The sequence below is a fragment of the Rhinoderma darwinii genome, chromosome 6, assembly GCF_050947455.1.
Source record: "Rhinoderma darwinii isolate aRhiDar2 chromosome 6, aRhiDar2.hap1, whole genome shotgun sequence".
Lineage (NCBI taxonomy): Eukaryota > Metazoa > Chordata > Amphibia > Anura > Rhinodermatidae > Rhinoderma > Rhinoderma darwinii.
The window spans coordinates 4492119-4510374 of record NC_134692.1 but is presented as its reverse complement, the minus strand read 5'-3'; the positions used below and the strand labels follow the sequence as shown (position 1 = coordinate 4510374).

General features: G+C 46.5%; 1 protein-coding gene across 2 annotated transcripts in view; it reads left to right on the top strand.

Moving 5' to 3' along the window:
* Positions 1–18256, top strand: part of GLI2 (GLI family zinc finger 2) — a 192321-nt gene that overhangs the window by 25412 nt on the left and 148653 nt on the right. Inside the window, exon 1 of one of the 2 annotated variants that reach the window (XM_075829055.1) lies at positions 9614–10019. The exons of the other annotated variant lie outside the window; for it this stretch is intronic. The gene's annotated coding sequence lies outside the window, so the exon portion shown is untranslated. Of the gene's footprint in view, positions 1–9613; positions 10020–18256 lie in introns of those variants that run through there. 2 annotated transcript variants of the gene reach the window in all.

Sequence of the window (18256 nt, the reverse complement as noted above, 5' to 3'; positions counted from 1 at the left end):
CTCACCCCATAACTCTGAGTGTAAGGAATCTCCGACCAGAGGCGAAGCGGTCTAGTCTCTTTACTGAGCGATAGTCGCAATGTTCGGGACCCCAGAATTTATACACCGGGGGATCACGTAACATGGAAAACCCCTTTAAGGACTTGACACTGAGGGTATGTTCACACGAGGGCGTCCGTAACGGCTGAAACTACGGGGATGTGTTCAGGAGAAAACATCCCCGTAATTTCAGCCGTAACGGCATGTGCAGGCGCTTGAACGCCGCGTCAATTACGGACGTAATTGGCGCTGCTTTTCATTGGAGTCAATGAATAACGGCTCCAAATATGGCCAAAGAAGTGACAGGTCACTTCTTTGGCGCGGGCGTCTATTTACGCGCCGTCATTTGACAGCGGCGCGTAAATATACGCCTCGTGTGAACAGACAAACGTCTGCCCATTGCTTTCAATGGGCAGATGTTTGTCAACGCATTCAAGCCGTAATTTCGGACGTAATTCGGGGGTTAATACGCCCGATTTACGTCCATAATTAGTGTGTGTGAACATACCCTTAGAGTATATTCAGACGTACGGACAAATCGCGGTAATAAACGGCACCCTCGCAACATTAGTAGTTGTGTAGAATTCAGTAAGGGGATATTCACACATTGCCGTTTTGGTGCAGTTTTTTAGTGCAGTTTATGAAGCCACAACCAGAAGTGAATTGTAAAGGGAGGGGAAGTATAAAGGAAAGATTTTGCTTCTCTTTTTTTTTTTTTAAATCCATTCCTGCTAGTGTCTCCAAAAGACTGCACCAAAACTGCGCTGTGTGAACATGCCCTAAGGCTATGTTCACACGGAGTATTTTGCCGAGTTTTTTGACGCGGAAACCGCGTCGCAAAACTCGGCAAAAACGGCCCGAAAACGCCTCCCATTGATTTCAATGGGAGGCGTCGGCATCTTTTTCCCGCGAGCAGTAAAACTGCCTCGCGGGAAAAAGAAGCGACATGCCCTATCATCGGGCATTTCCGCCTCTGACCTCCCATTGACTTAAATGGGAGGCAGATAAAGCGTATTTCTCGCTGTTTTATGCCCGCGGCGCTTAATGGCCGCGGGCGAAAAACGGCGCAAAAATCGCCGCGAAAATCGGCGTGCAGGGAGAGGAAAATCTGCCTCAAACTTCCAAACTGAATTTTGAGGCAGATATTCTTCCTGCAAAATACTCCGTGTGAACATAGCCTGAGGCTTGGTTCACACGACCATGTTACGTCCGTAATGTACGGAACGTATTTCGGCCGGAAGTCCCGGAGCGAACTCAGTGCAGGGAGCCGGGCTCATCATAGTGATGTACGATGCTAGGAGTCCCTGCCTCTCCGTGGAACTACTGTCCCGTACTGAAAACATGATTACAGTACGGGACAGTTGTCCTGCAGCGAGGCAGGGACTCCTAGCATCGTACATAACTATGATGCTAGGAGCTCGGCTCCCTGCAGTGTGTTCGGTCCGGGACTTCCGGCCGAAATACGTTCCATACATTACGGACGTAACATGGTCGTGTGAACCCAGCCTGAGAGTGATATTTCCACAATGTTTTCCCAGCTGACCTCGTTCTTAGGCTTCGTTCACACGAGCGTGATAAATTTACGCTGGTAAAATCTGTCCGTGTGCGTTGCGTTATGCACCGATGTTCTTTGCGTGTGGCGGTTGTTTTTCACGCACTTGCGAGCACTTTTTTTTTCAATGTGATCGATACGTGAAACACGGACAGCGCACAGATGTGCGTCCGCGTGCTGTCCGTGGTTTTCACGCACCTATTGATTTCAATGGGCGACTAGGTGTGTGAAAACGCCCCAATATAGGACCTGCGGTGAGTTTCACGTAACGAACACTCGCTGCGTGAAAACTCCCGCATGTGTGAACGGCCCCATTGAAATCAATGCGTCCGCGTGCTGTGCGTTATTTCAACACAGCACACGGACGAGGAACACGCTGGTCTGAACGAGCCCTTACAGTTAGGACATGTTCACATAGCGCTCAAAAAATACGTGTAAACGTATCAAATACGGTAGTGTTATTGTAAAGCGCTTTTTTGAAATACAAGCGTTTTTTTTACGTGTTTTCTGCGTGTTTTTTTCTGCGTTTTTTGTGCCCTTTTTTGGTGTGTAATTAGAACTCCCTTTGACTAAGGAAACATTTGGTGCGTTTTCGGCGCACTTTACGCACCACTGAGTTGACCTGATGCTTTTCTTTTACGCTCGCGTTGTACGTACTGATGGCGCACTTTCCCATTGAAGCGTTAATCAAGCGTTTTTTAATGCATATTGCGGTGCGTAAAATGTGCCAAAATACGCGTCAAATGCACGCCGTGTGAACGGAGACTTAAGGGTTTGTTACAATTGTATCCGGTCTGGACAATCCTCTGTGAGCGACACAGCCTGGACTCCAAACTGATACATTTTACCTGCACTGATACATTGTAACAAACTATCCGGACAGGAGGGATTTGTGCTGCTGTTGTGTTTACCTCACAGTCGATTGTGTAGATTTTATACAGTAACAGCCCCTCAGCTGTGAGAAGTATTAAGTATGTGCAGACCGGCGTTATTATGGATTTCGTACGTTCGTTGTGATTTATCTACGGAGTTTCTACGACATTCGCTTGACGTGAAACGCGGTGAACTCCGTATTCACAATGAATTGTGGCCTCGTTTCCGGTGATTTACGCCGCGGCTCTTCCTTATTACCGGCCGTTTTCATGAAATACTGAACATTCACCCGAATGGAAATCCTCTGATTGTTTCATTGGCACAAAATATTTTTCCGTTTGTTTTGTCCCAGAACAATCATTGATTTTACATAAAACAACATTGGTGACTGATGGCCGAGCCCCGAAACACATTGCGCCCGGCAACTAACGGACCCCGCTAATTAACTAATACAAGGGGATTAAGAAATGTAATGAGGTCAGACACAAAATAACAGGGGGGTGCGTTCCAGCAAAAACAGCGCCACACTGGTCCGTGGGCCAGGTCTGGTATTGCAGCTTGATTGAAGTGAATAGGGCTGAGCTGCAATACTACACACAACCTGTGGACAGCTGGGGCACTGTTGCTGCTATGTTTTCCTACCACAAACCCTTTAATCCTTTCCCACTTATATGTGCGGCGCAGTGATGGTGCGGACTCAGAAGCTGCGCCCGCGCCACCAGCGGCTGGAGTCCACTGTAACTAACACCCGACATCCCGCCAGAACTCCCTGTCTAATCCAATCAGCGCAATTGTTGGGTGGCGTGCATTGCCATGGCCTAACAAAGCCCCCAGGTTCTCCCTCTCTATATCCCTGTTATGGCTTATTTAGACGAACGGGATATACGTCCATGTAACGCGCATGATTTTCACGCGCCTCGCACGGACCTATGTTAGTCTATGGGGCCGTTCAGACTGTCAGTGATTATCACGCAATGAGTGTCCGCTGCATAAAACTCACGACATGTCCTATATTTCTGCGTTTTTCGCGCATCACGCACCCATTGAAGTCAATGGGTGCGTGAAAATCACGCGCACCACACGGAAGCACCACGCGCAACAGCAGTCAGACTATGATTGCAAACAGAAAAGCACCACGTGCTACAAACATACAAACGGAGTGTCATAATGATGGCGGCTGCGCGAAAATCACGCAGCCGCGCATCATACGAGGGTGACACACGGAGCTGTTAAGTGCATTTTGCGCGCGCACAACGCACACGCTCGTGTGAATCCGGCCTTAGTGTAAGGGTATGTTCACACGCTGTTTTTTCAGCCATTTTTCAGGGCGTAAACTCCTCAAAAAATGCCTGAAAAAACGGAAGCTGAACGCATTTACGCTACGTGGGAACCCGGCCTGAGGGTAGGAACACACTCGGCGGATAGACCGCGGATTTCCGCAGCGTATTACAGTAGTGGCGCGGTGGGTCAAATTTGAACAGATCTCGTCCACACCCAGCAGAAAAAAATTATGCTGAAAAAACCTTCATAAATTGACCTGCGGTGCCGTTTTTTAATCCGCCGCATGTCAGTTTTTGCTGCGGATTCGCTGCTCTTCTGTTGCAGATTTTCCCCATTGAATTCAATGGGGAGGTAAAACCCGCAGCAAAGAGCCATGTGGTGCAACTTTTGCAGCGGAAACGCTGCGATTCCGCCGCAAAAATTTAAAGTGAGAAAAAAAGAATCATTTGAAAATAGTAAAAAGGTTTAGACTTACCCGGCCGTGGCGGCGGTGCCGCGATTCTTCCTTCTGAGCGCAGTCCGGCCTCCCGGGATAAAGTTTAATCTCATGTAACTGCTGCAGCCAATTAAAAGCCACATAGACTACAACGTCATCCCAGGAGGCCGAGCCGCGCTCAGAAGAAAGAATCGCGGCACCGCCGCCACGGCCGGGTAGGTCTAAACCTTTTTTTTTATTATTGCTGCAGGTTTTTCGCATCGGACATGACCCCCGAAAAACTGCACCTCAATTTTGTGCGTTTTTTTGGGATAGAATTCCCTGCGGTTTCCAGGGCGAATGCGCTTTGTAGTTTTACACCGCGGCTCCACCTAGTGTGTTCCTCCCCTCACAGTGACATTGGAACACAAAGGTAGTATTATTATTATTATTATTATTATTATTATTATTATTATTTTTATTATTATTATTATTATTTTTATTATTTTTATTATTATTATTATTATTATTTTTATTATTATTTTTATTATTATTATTATTATTTTTATTATTTTTATTATTTTTATTATTATTTTTATTTTTATTATTTTTATTATTTTTATTATTATTATTTTTATTATTATTATTATTATTTTTATTATTATTTTTATTTTTATTATTTTTATTATTTTTATTATTATTATTATTATTATTATTATTATTATTTTTATTATTATTATTATTTTTATTATTTTTATTATTATTATTATTATTATTTTTATTATTATTATTATTTTTTTTTTTTTATTATTTTTATTATTATTATTATTATTATTTTTATTATTATTTTTATTATTATTATTATTATTTTTATTATTATTTTTATTATTATTATTATTTTTATTATTTTTATTATTATTATTATTATTATTATTATTATTTTTATTATTTTTATTATTATTATTATTATTATTTTTATTATTAGATTATTATTAATAAAGTAAAAGTCCCCAATGGGGACACAAATAAATAAAATCTATTTTTTATTGAGTAAAAGTCTACATATTCGCTATTGACATAATCACAACTCCCGTACGATATATTTAACATGTAATTTGCGCTGTGCGGCGTCATCTCTCCAGTCCTTCTCCTTAAGCAGCAGTGACCCCCCCCCCCCCCTTTTGGAGCCAGAACCGGCATCTGTCAGACATTAATGGAATATCCTATGGACCTGCCACAAATATCTTAGGAGCACGTAACGGAATTGCTGCAGAAAATTTCTGGAGCAATTCCGCAGAAACTAGTAAAAAACCGCACCAGGAAAAACCGCTCCAGGAAAAACCGCACCAGGAAAAACCGCTCCAGGAAAAACCGCACCATTACCTGAGATTTTTACTGCAGAAAATTGTGCAGATTTTCCAGCAATTCAGTCACTTTCGGCAGCAGGAATTGACATGTACGAAAAACACGCACCGCAGGTCAATTTCTGCTCAGAATTTTCCCGCAGCGTGTGGAGATTTGTTGACTCTCACCCACTTTGCTGCTACTTTATTCTGCTGCGTATTTTCCGTCCGCAATTCCGTTACGTGTGGACGAGCCCTTAGGCTATGTTCACACGGAGTATTTTGGGGGAGGAATATCTGGCTCAAAATTCAGTTTGGAACTTTGAGGTAGATATTCCTCTCCCTCTCGCCGATTTTCACGGCGATTATCGCGCCGTTTTTCGCCCACGGCCATTGAGCGCCGCGGGCATAAAACAGCGAGAAATACGCTTTCTCTGCCTCCCGTTGAAGTCAATGGGAGGTCAGAGGCGTAAACGCCCGAAGATAGGGCATGTCGCTTCTTTTTCCCACGAGGCAGTTTTACTGCTCGCGGGAAAAAGACGCCGACGCCTCCCATTGAAATCAATGGGAGGCGTTCTCGGGCCGTTTTTGCCGAGTTTTGCGACGAGGTTTCCGCGTCAAAAAACTCAGCAAAATACCCCGTGTGAACATAGCCTTGGGAAGACCCCCCTTACTGAGCTGTTGTCACCGGGGATATCCAGAAAACCTGCCGCGTTCCTGTCCCATGGAGGTTGGGACAGCGAATCCGTTATCAGGACAGTGCGAGATTTCGCCTCAGTTGTTCTCACAGATCTGGAAATAATCATCCCGGGCGCGGCTCCTCGCGGAGAAGAATTTATATGGTAATGAGCTGGGAAAGAGAGAAAGTGAGGACAGATTCACGTCCGTCTGCCAAAATGTAATCTCCCGGTGTCCAGCGCCTCCCGGAAACAACAATCACGTGTCATCCGCGGCGCTCCCAGTGCGACTGGAAACACGAGGCCCCGCCCACAGTTCAGAGCCGTCCGATCAATCAATAAACGTCTATCATTTCTGCTTTATTACTTTATGATCACATTTATTTGCCTTATTTCAATTTTCCTGATTTGTGTTCCGTCCAATGTGGAAACCTAATCCCACCTTTACTAAGATTGGCGCATTTTACGCCAATAGAAGAGAGACCTGGAAAAATCGAAACAAAATTTGCACCATTTTCACCTGTTTTTTGTTGTTTTTTTTAATTGTGCTCTAAACTGCGTCTCCTTCATGGGCGCTCTCCACCGAGGCAAGCAATTTATTTTTTGTTTTTTTATTGTTCCAATGCATCTAAAATGAAAAATAAAGAAACTTTTGAAATTATCTTAGTAAAAAATGTCCTCCTGTTTTGTGTATACAGCTCCTATGCAAACCTATGTGATTACAGACTACAAACATGTTATCATGTAACTCTATGGGAGCTGTATATACCTGTATGTAGTGAGCTCCCCCTAGTGGTGGCAGACAGCAGAATATTATCATGTAACTCTATGGGAGCTGTATATATCTGTATGTAGTGTGCTCCCTCTAGTGGTGGCTGCAGGCAGCAGAATATTATCATGTATCTCTATGGGAGCTGTATATATCAGTATGTAGTGAGCTCCCCCTAGTGGTGGCTGCAAGCAGCAGAATATTATCATGTAACTCTATGGGAGTTGTATATATCTGTATGTAGTGAGCTCCCCCTAGTGGTGGCTGCAAGCAGCAGAATATTATCATGTAACTCTATGGGAGCTGTATATTTCTGTATGTAGTGTGCTCCCTCTAGTGGTGGCTGCAGACAGCAGAATGTTATCATGCAACTCTATGGGAGCTGTATATATCTGTATGTAGTGTGCTCCCCCTAGTGGTGGCAGACAGCAGAATATTATCATGTAACTCTATGGGAGCTGTATATATCTGTATGTAGTGTGCTCCCTCTAGTGGTGGCTGCAGGCAGCAGAATATTATCATGTATCTCTATGGGAGCTGTATATATCAGTATGTAGTGAGCTCCCCCTAGTGGTGGCTGCAAGCAGCAGAATATTATCATGTAACTCTATGGGAGTTGTATATATCTGTATGTAGTGAGCTCCCCCTAGTGGTGGCTGCAAGCAGCAGAATATTATCATGTAACTCTATGGGAGCTGTATATTTCTGTATGTAGTGAGCTCCCTCTAGTGGTGGCTGCAGATAGCAGAATGTTATCATGTAATTCTATGGGAGCTGTATATATCTGTATGTAGTGAGCTCCCCCTAGTGGTGGCTGCAGGCTGCAGAATGTTATCCTGTAAGTCTATGGGAGCTGTATATATCTGTATGTAGTGATCTCCCCCTAGTGGTGGCAGCAGAATGTTATCATGTAACTCTATGGGAGCTGTATATATCTGTATGTAGTGAGCTCCCCCTAGTGGTGGCTGCAGGCAGCAGAATATTATCATGTAACTCTATGGGAGTTGTATATATCTGTATGTAGTGAGCTCCCCCTAGTGGTGGCTGCAGGCAGCAGAATATTATCATGTAACTCTATGGGAGCTGTATATATCTGTATGTAGTGAGCTCCCCCTAGTGATGGCTGCAGGCAGCAGAATGTTATCATGTAACTCTATGGGAGCTGTATATATCTGTATGTAGTGAGCTCCCCCTAGTGATGGCTGCAGGCAGCAGAATATTATCATGTAACTCTATGGGAGCTGTATATATCAGTATGTAGTGAGCTCCCCCTAGTGGTGGCTGCAGGCAGCAGAATGTTATCATGTAACTCTATGGGAGCTGTATATATCTGTATGTAGTGAGCTCCCCCTAGTGATGGCTGCAGGCAGCAGAATGTTATCATGTAACTCTATGGGAGCTGTATATATCTGTATGTAGTGAGCTCCCCCATGTAACTCTATGGGAGCTGTATATATCTGTATGTAGTGAACTCCCCCTAGTGGTGGCTGCAGGCAGCAGAATATTATCATATAACTCTATGGGAGCTGTATATATCTATGTATTGAGCTCCCCCTAGTGATGGCTGCAGGTAGTGGAATATTATAATGTAACTCTATGGGAGCTGTATATATCTGTATGTAGTGAGCTCCCCCTAGTGGTGACTGCAGGCAGCAGAGTGATATCATGTAACTCTATGGGAGCAGTTTATATCTGTATGTAGTGAGCTCCCCCTAGTGGTGGCTGCAGGTATAGAGAATATTATGTAACTGTGTATTCAGATTTGGAGCGCTTACTATATGCCTATACAATGGGATACGTTTTTGCCTTGCGTCGGAGGTATATGTCTGGAGTCCTCATGACGTATACCTCCAACGAAAGGCAAAAACGTGATGTGAAGACGGCTCTAAAGCACTTCTTTCACCTGTATATGCGCCATGGTAAAACGTGGTAAAATGCGCAGTTTTGCGGTGCAATAATTCACACTCTTTTTTCATTAATTTCGAGTGTTTAATTTATGGCGTTTTTTATCCCGAGTCATTTTGAACACGTCTTAGAAGTATATAAAGGACATTTCATTCAGTACAATTATTGCACATATGGCGCCTTTTTAGAACGCAAGTTTTATCGTAGCGACAAATGTACACGTGACTTGAGACGAGCGCCATTTACCGCTGATAACAATGATTTGATGGTTTTGACGACACATTTTCTGGCCGATGACGTCACATTGTTCAGTTACATTCATCCTGGAGGCTGCAACAATGTAACAAATAGATGGAAACTTTCTACCTGAATGAGGGGCGGGTGTCACGTGACGGTGGTACAAGGGGGGATGACCATCACTCCCATCATCCTGCCCGAGTTAACCCCCTCAGCGCCTGAGCTGTGACTTTAATGAGCCCCATTCCCATCCGGAGGAGCAAATGGATGCAGTGAGGGGGGAGCAGGGAGGAGGGGGTGAGGGGAGGAGGAGGAGGGGGTGAGGGGAGGAGGAGGGAAGATTGAAAACAGATCAGTCCGGGCTGAAGTAATGGCTCCGATCATCTGACTCCAGGAGGGGGGGAGGCTCCAAACTTTATTCTGCATTCAACTTCCCCGGGACCTCAGGCTGCGGCGGTGTCTGCGCTCCCGACAAAACCGGGACCTCCGCTGGACACCCCCGGACTCCGCTCCTCGACTGGACACCCCCGGACTCCGCTGGACACCTCCGGACTCCGCTCCTCGACTGGACACCCCCGGACTCCGCTCCTCGACTGGACACCCCCGGACTCCGCTCCTCGACTGGACACCCCCGGACTCCGCTCCTCCACTGGACACCCCCGGACTCCGCTTCTTCACCTGACACCCCGGGACTCAGGACACCCCCGGATTCCGCTCCTCCACTGGACACCCCCGGACTCTTCAGTTGGTTCCTCCGTATTCTGGGATTTCTCCCGCTTCACGTATACTGGATCTGTACTCGGAGTATCTCGGCTGAACCCCCAATGGATGCTAGATGCTGGAAGCTGTGACCATGGCCCCCTCCTCCTGAGCTGCCCTCCCCGGGGGTCCCCCATGCCCGCTGGATATTGGACTCTTGCACCTGGAGGTAAGTGTTGGGTCTGGGGGTGTCAGTAGTTTGTGATTGTGGGGTGTCCTGTTATATACTGTCTTCTATATGGAGCTGTATACATGTGCACCCCCTGTATTTCTCTGCCAGTGAGAAGCTCTGGAGGCAGCGGAGACAATTGCCTCAATCCTGCCTTTATGTGGAGCACAAAGATGGAAAGGATTCAGCTGCACTGTCTGAATAGTCACCTCCGGGGATTCTCCTGCTGCAACATCAGTAGAGTTGGCCCAAGTTTCTGCAAAGTTTATAATCTATGAAATGCACAGCAGTAGTGAGCGTGTGCCCAGAGCATGCCCACCGAGCGTGCCCAGAGCATGCCCACCGAGTGTGCCCAGAGCATGCCCACCGAGCGTGTGCCCAGAGCATGCCCACAGAGTGCCCAGAGCATGCCCACCGAGCGTGTGCCCAGAGCATGCCCACCGAGTGTGTGCCCAGAGCATGCCCACCGAGCGTGTGCCCAGAGCATGCCCACCGAGCGTGTGCCCAGAGCATGCCCACCGAGCGTGTGCCCAGAGCATGTACCCAGAGCATGCCCACCGAGCGTGTGCCCAGAGCATGCCCACCGAGCGTGTGCCCAGAGCATGCCTACCGAGCGTGTGCCCAGAGCATGCCCACCGAGTGTGTACCCAGAGCATGCCCACAGAGCCTGCAGTATGTCATAAGCCTGTACCCAGTGCCTGCCTGTTGAATGTCTCCATGCCCAGAACGTGTGCCAATACCCAGCGCCTGCTGCATGCCTGTAGATCCTCAGTCCTGGCGGGCAGGGACCAGTCTGTCATTCATCTCCTGTTCATTGTCACATTTATTGTCTTAGTTTAACCCTTTGTCATCTGTACAGCGCCCTGGAATTGATGACACTTTATAATAAATAATATTAATAATGTTTCATATACAAAGTTATCAGAGCGTGGAGCCCGTGCCTGCTGAATGTTCCCATACCCACAACATGTGCTATGCCCAAAGCCGTTACATGCCCCCTATCCAGAGATTGTACCCTCAGCCTCCTGCTACATGCCCCCTATCCAGAGATTGTACCCTCAGCCTCCTGCTAGATGCCCCCTATTCAGAGATTGTACCTTCAGCCTCCTGCTACATGCCCCCTACCCAGAGATTGTACCCTCAGTCTCCTGCTAGATGCCCCCTATGCAGGGATTGTACCTTCAGCCTCCTGCTAGATGCCCCTATACCCAGGGATTGTACCCTCTGCTTCCTGCTACATGCCCCCTATCCAGAGATTGTACCCTCAGCCTCCTGCTACATTCCCCCTATCCAGAGATTGTACCCTCAGCCTCCTGCTAGATGCCCCCTACCCAGGGATTGTACCTTCAGCCTCCTGCTACATGCCCCCTATCCAGGGATTGTACTTTCAGCCTCCTGCTAGATGCCCCCTACCCAGGGATTGTACCCTCAGTCTATTGCTAGATGCCCCTATACCCAGAGATTGTACCCTCAGCCTCCTGCTACATGCCCCCTACCCAGAGATTGTACCCTCAGTCTATTGCTAGATGCCCCCTACCCAGGGATTGTACCTTCAGCCTCCTGCTACATGCCCCTATACCCAGGGATTGTACCCTCTGCCTCCTGCTACATGCCCCCTACCCAGGGATTGTACCCTCAGCCTCTTGCTACATGCCCCCTACCCAGGGATTGTACCCTCTGCCTCCTGCTACATGCCCCTATATCCAGGGATTGTACCCTCAGCCTCCTGCTAGATGCCCCCTACCCAGAGATTGTACTCTCTGCCTCCTGCTAGATGCCCCCTATTCAGAGCCTGTAATCAGTCTCAGAAACTGTATCCTGAGCGTGCTGCACGCCACCAATCGCAAAGCTATCATACCCAGCGCCTGTGCTCATACCCGATGCCCTGATGCCAGACCCTTCACCGCGTCCCTGTCCCCATACCCAGAACCTGTCCTGATACCCCATCTATTCTTATAAACGGTAATGTGAATGTTTTCTTGCTTCAGAACAGAATCTTTTATTTTGTGCTCCATTTACACGTAACGGAACCCGACCCCCGACCTCCGGCGTTATTTTACATTTCCATTGTTACGACTGTTGAACTAGTAGGAATACGTTTGTGCGCACATTGGAGCATCAATCCAGAACTACAGGGACAGAGGACGAGCGCGCACATGTGACTATCACACCAACCGGACGTAAAAAGTCAGAATCCTCCGCAGTTCCATGTTTTCTACGTCTTCGCTTTTACATGGGATAAAATTGTTCTATCGGGTAAACGCTCCCAATCATTGGCCGCTGCAGCGATCCCACCATCAGCCAGAATTCGCTGGTTTGTTGTTGATTGATTCTTTTATGATGGCTTAAAACTTCTGGGTTGTCGGTGCTTTATCACCCTGTGTAATCAGGCGCCTGCTGGTCGTTACCAGACGAGACCGGAGGAAAGACGAGCGATGGAAGTTACGAAAAACATTCGATTATTGTTACTTATAAACGCGCGTCTTATCAACGTTAACAATTCGCTATATTGGCGCTCGTTTTTACTTATTTATCTTCATGTGTAAAAATGACACCAACACGGTACAATATGAACCGGCGGTCGCTTGGAAAAGTGCGAATCGGAACGATAATGATGGATGTAAATGGGGCTATAGGCAGCGGTTGTCAGGAGCGCTAGTGTTCGGTGGTATCAGTCACATTATCTGTTCGTCTATTGGAGGTCAGAAGCTCCGAGCCCCCCCACAATAGTCTGAGCGCAGGAGGTGTTATCTGAGAGATTGCTCTTTAGTGCAGAGATATAGATAAGAGACAGGAGGAGGGACTGAGGGTCAAGTCAGGAGATGAGCAGCTGGAAATCCCTGTGATAAAGCGGAGAGTCATCCCGGGCGACCACAGACAATCACTCCCTCCAGCCCCGAGCATTGCTCACAGCTCCAGGATCCGCACCCCCAGCATCCCTACAGGGCTGAGGATCCTGGGGCTGTTGCTGGATCCTGGGGCTGTTGCTGGATCCTGGGGTGATGGCACAAGGCTGTTGTTTGCACTGAAGTTGTTTCTGTGAAGAACATTTTGTGCAGGGATTGGGAGTTTGTGAAGAAAGTTTGTTTTAGACTTAATCCTGCACAATCTGGAAGTCAGAAGCGGATGGATGTGACTAACGCGGCGCAGAGCGAGCGGGGCCACGGGGGAGGGGCTTCTATTATTTCATTCACATTATCCAACAAAGTTTCCTCTGAGTTTGGAGGGAGAAGCTGCAGAGATTATAAATAAATCCCTGTAATGTTTATTATGTTCTAGAATCGCTATAAAAAGAGAATGTTTACTGCGCCGCTTCCGGAGATGAAGTAAAGCGTAATAAATACGAATATTAACCGCGCACAATCCACTAGACGCCCTCCCTACGCGGGTCACAATGAGGATTTCTCTGCACGTTATGAATCCCTGGCTTTACCGTGCGGCTGAACGCGCTCCGGACCCGATTCTTCTTGATCAATGATCATTTTTATTTGGGTATCCCATGAATGTCCAGCGCGTAGAGTCCGTCACCCGGCCGCGGGGAGCGCCGCACGACCTCAGACTGGAAACCTGAGCTGCTTCTAATCAACGTTTTATAGAAAACCCAGAAGAAGAGACAAGTTGTGTGTCACATCCAGGGGCCACTATTTATAGTATAAGGGCCCCGGGCTCCTGCGCTGTGTCTTACATTATGTTGGGAGTTCTGTACAAAACAATGGGAACAATTCACAGATAATAAATATCCTGTTCACCCATAAATCCATTATATTAATATCATCCCACAGCTAAGGGCATGGCAGGCACAGCTATTCCTACATCCGATAACTTCCCAGAATGCAAATCACCGGAGCAAGCGCTGTGCAGACACTGAACGAGCAGGGAATGCTGTGAGATTTTACCTCTGAAGCCTTCAGAATAGGGAGTGCAGCTCTGGAGTATAATACAGGATGTAACTCAGGATCAGTGCAGGATAAGTAATGTAATGTATGTACACAGTGACTCCACCAGCAGAATAGTGAGTGCAGCTCTGGAGTATAATACAGGATATAACTCAGGATCAGTACAGGATAAGTAATGTAATGTATGTACACAGTGACTCCACCAGCAGAATAGTGAGTGCAGCTCTGGAGTATAATACAGGATATAACTCAGGATCAGTACAGGATAAGTAATGTATGTACACAGTGACTCCACCAGCAGAATAGTGAGTGCAGCTCTGGAGTATAATACAGGATGTAACTCAGGATCAGTATAGGATAAGTAATGTTATGTATGTACACAGTGACTCCACCAGCAGAATAGTGAGTGCAGCTCTGGAGTATAATACAGGATGTAACTCAGGATCAGTATAGGATAAGTAATGTAATGTATGTACACAGAGACTCCACCAGCAGAATAGTGAGTGCAGCTCTGGAGGGAGTATAATACGGGCTATAACTCAGGATCAGTACAGGATAAGTAATGTAATGTATGTACACAGTGACCCTACCAGCAGAATAGTGAGTGCAGCTCTGGAGTATAATACAGGATGTAACTCCGGATCAGTACAGGATAAGTAATGTAATGTATGTACACAGTGACTCCACCAGCAGAATAGTGAGTGCAGCTCTGGAGTATAAGGGTATGTGCACACACACTAATTACGTCCGTAATTGACGGACGTATTTCGGCCGCAAGTCCCGGACCGAACACAGTGCAGGGAGCCGGGCTCCTAGCATCATAGTTATGTACGATGCTAGAAGTCCCCGCCTCGCTGCAGGACAACTGTCCCGTACTGTAATCATGTTTTCAGTACGGGACAGTAGTTCCACGGAGAGGCGGGGACTCCTAGCATCGTACATAACTATGATGCTAGGAGCCCGGCTCCCTGCACTGAGTTCGGTCCGGGACTTCCGGCCGAAATACGTCCGTCCATTACGGACGTTAATGTGGTCATGTGAACCCAGCCTAATACAGGATGTAACTCAGGATCAGTACAGGATCAGTAATGTAATGTATGTACACAGTGACTCTACCAGCAGAATAGTGAGTGCAGCTCTGGAGTATAATACAGGATGTAACTCAGGATCAGTACAGGATAAGTAATGTAATGTATGTACACAGTGACTCCACCAGCAGAATAGTGAGTGCAGCTCTGGAGTATAATAGAGGATATAACTCAGGATCAGTACAGGATAAGTAATGTAATGTATGTACACAGTGACTCCACCAGCAGAATAGTGAGTGCAGCTCTGGAGTATAATACAGGATATAACTCAGGATCAGTACAGGATAAGTAATGTAATGTATGTACACAGTGACTCCACCAGCAGAATAGTGAGTGCAGCTCTGGAGTATAATACAGGATGTAACTCAGGATCAGTACAGGATAAGTAATGTAATGTATGTACACAGTGACTCCACCAGCAGAATAGTGAGTGCAGCTCTGGAGTATAATACAGGATGTAACTCAGGATCAGTACCGGATAAGTAATGTATGTACACAGTGACTCCACCAGCAGAATAGTGAGTGCAGCTCTGGAGTATAATACAGGATGTAACTCAGGATCAGTACAGGATAAGTAATGTAATGTATGTACACAGTGACTCCACCAGCAGTATAGTGAGTGCAGCTCTGGAGTATAATACAGGATGTAACTCAGGATCAGTACAGGATAAGTAATGTATGTACACAGTGACTCCACCAGCAGAATAGTCAGTGCAGCTCTGGAGTATAATACAGGATATAACTCAGGATCAGTACAGGATAAGTAATGTAATGTATGTACACAGTGACTCCACCAGCAGAATAGTGAGTGCAGCTCTGGAGTATAATACAGGATATAACTCAGGATCAGTACAGGATAAGTAATGTAATGTATGTACACAGCGAGCGCGCAAAAAACGCTGCAGTTCCGTGTGTCATTACTGAATGGTGCGTCATCCTTATGACACGCGGTTTTGATGTTTAGAAACAGAAATGAAGGAAGTGCTTCCATGTGCTGCGCGTGATTTTCACACACCCATTGAATTCATGCGCGAAAAACGTCCACATATAGGACATGTCGTGAGTTTTACGCAGCGGACATACGCTGCCTGAAAATCACGGACTGTCTGAACGGCCCCATTCACTAACATAGGTCCGTGCGGCGCGCTTGATTTTCATACACCGGTGTAAATAAGGCCTTAGTCTGAGCTGAGGATCTTCTTGTTCTGCTCTTTGCCGCTGTGGATCTCTGATTCCTCCGGATGTCGTATGATCCCGGTGCCGCTTTCCATGACATATATATTGTTTGAGTAGCGAGCGCGATGTCGTGGTTATGGTGTTGGTCTTAAATACACAACGTTGTGGCTTTGATTCCATCGTCAGCCGCAGGGAGCTCTGCGCGGTCATGTGATGTCAATCTCCTCTCAATGTATACGTTGTATTAGTCACGGCTTCTTTACGTTTCCCCTCAGCAGCTTTGTCGGCAGGGACACCCCAAAAGTGAACCCCAATATCCAGAACTAGATATCTGCCCTCAGACATAAGATTGCTTCTCCTAAGATAAATGTTCGTCTTATGCCAAGTTAATAAAAATTATATTTCGCTGTTTCTTGGTCTGGAAAAGCTGGGTGACAGGCAATATGGCCGACAACACCGTTCTTACAGGGAATTCACCCAACTTTGCCAGGCCCCTGAGTGGTAAATCTTCCAGTGATATATCCCCATTCCTGTATGCCGGCACGTCTAGGGTGATTTACTGTTCAGGACAGGGGATGACCAGCTCTATTGGCGGCCATATTTGTCGTTACCCAACTTTCCCAAGAAGAGATACAACTAAGGAAAGGATGACATTTTAACGTCATGACAAAAGTGAACAAGTCAAAGATTCTTCCAAGGATTTTTTTTAAGGACTCGCCCATTTATTTATTGCCTTGTTAGATCATCCAGTTGGTCACATGCAGCGCGCAGGAGGAGCAGCATTTGTTGCACAGTTTCCCCTACAGTTCACAATGCAGGTTCGCAGTGATAATACTGTGCTGGTATTTTGGGGCTGGGGGTGACCTTCATTTTCTTGTGGAATTCTAAAAATTTGCTCTGCTGCAACCTGATCTGTGATGAGTCGAGCGGCAGGGGAGCCGGACGCCGGGGTCTATTACGAGCTCCCGCAGGATTCGGCCCCAGGTTTACATATTGTGGACGGTTATTTATTATGGAGCCGCGTTATCACCGAGTTATTGTCCCGTCCACATTCCGCTAACGTGGAAACGCCAAGAAGACGATAAATGACCTGATCGTTTTATGTATATTATAATGCGGTTTTGTATCTCGTATCGGTGGGCAGTTTATTCCACGGTCTCCGCTATGCGTTTTTTTTCAAGCCATTTTTAAAAACGCGAGAAAAATTTGTTGATTACCTTTTATCCGTCTTCCTGGCCTAATAATATGTGGCCGCCATTATATAACGTTGCATGACTGGGATGGCGCAGCCATTGTTATAGCACATGGCGTTACATAGCGGCATCATCCCAATCAGCTGACGTTACATCATAGCCATCCAGTGATGATATCGCGCCGCCCATTGCGCCATTACCATTCAGTACCCTGGAGAAGTTGAATGAGCCCTATAGAAAAGCTTAACGTTCTGATTTGCGTCTGACCTCAGCCCTGCGTTGTAGGGAGGGGGGTTATTATTTTCTGTACATGTGTTTGGAAGCCTCGTCTTGTCCCTCAGGTCTTCTAAAAACTTGAATAGACTTGCAAGGTCTTGATGACATCACCTCTGAGGCACGTTCAAGTCAGGCCATTAAAAGGTTCCCAAGATATCAAATCACCAACAGACGTTCTCCATACGGAGCCTCCGCGACCGCCCGGAGCCTTAAAGTGGCCGCTAACGGAACGTGGTTCTCTGTCCACTATTTGCAGCTACATAGATGACCGCAACAATGTATCAAAAGTCTTAGATGAGATACAATTCATTCTAGAAAAGTCTAAGGGTTTGTTCACACGGCTTATTTCAGCCGTTTTCGGGCCCTAAATGCGCCGAAAAATGGAAGCTGACCGCCTTCAAACATCTGCCCATTGATTTCAATGGGAAAAACGGTTTCAACGTTTTTTTTGCGGCCATTTGGAAAAACAACGCGTAAGAAAACGCCCCGGAAAAAGGCCCATGTCACGTCTTGAGCCGTTTTTGGAGCCGTCTTTCATTGGGCCAATAGAAAAATTGCTCCAAAAACGGCCACAAAAAACGCATCAAAAAACGCCTGATGCTGAAAAT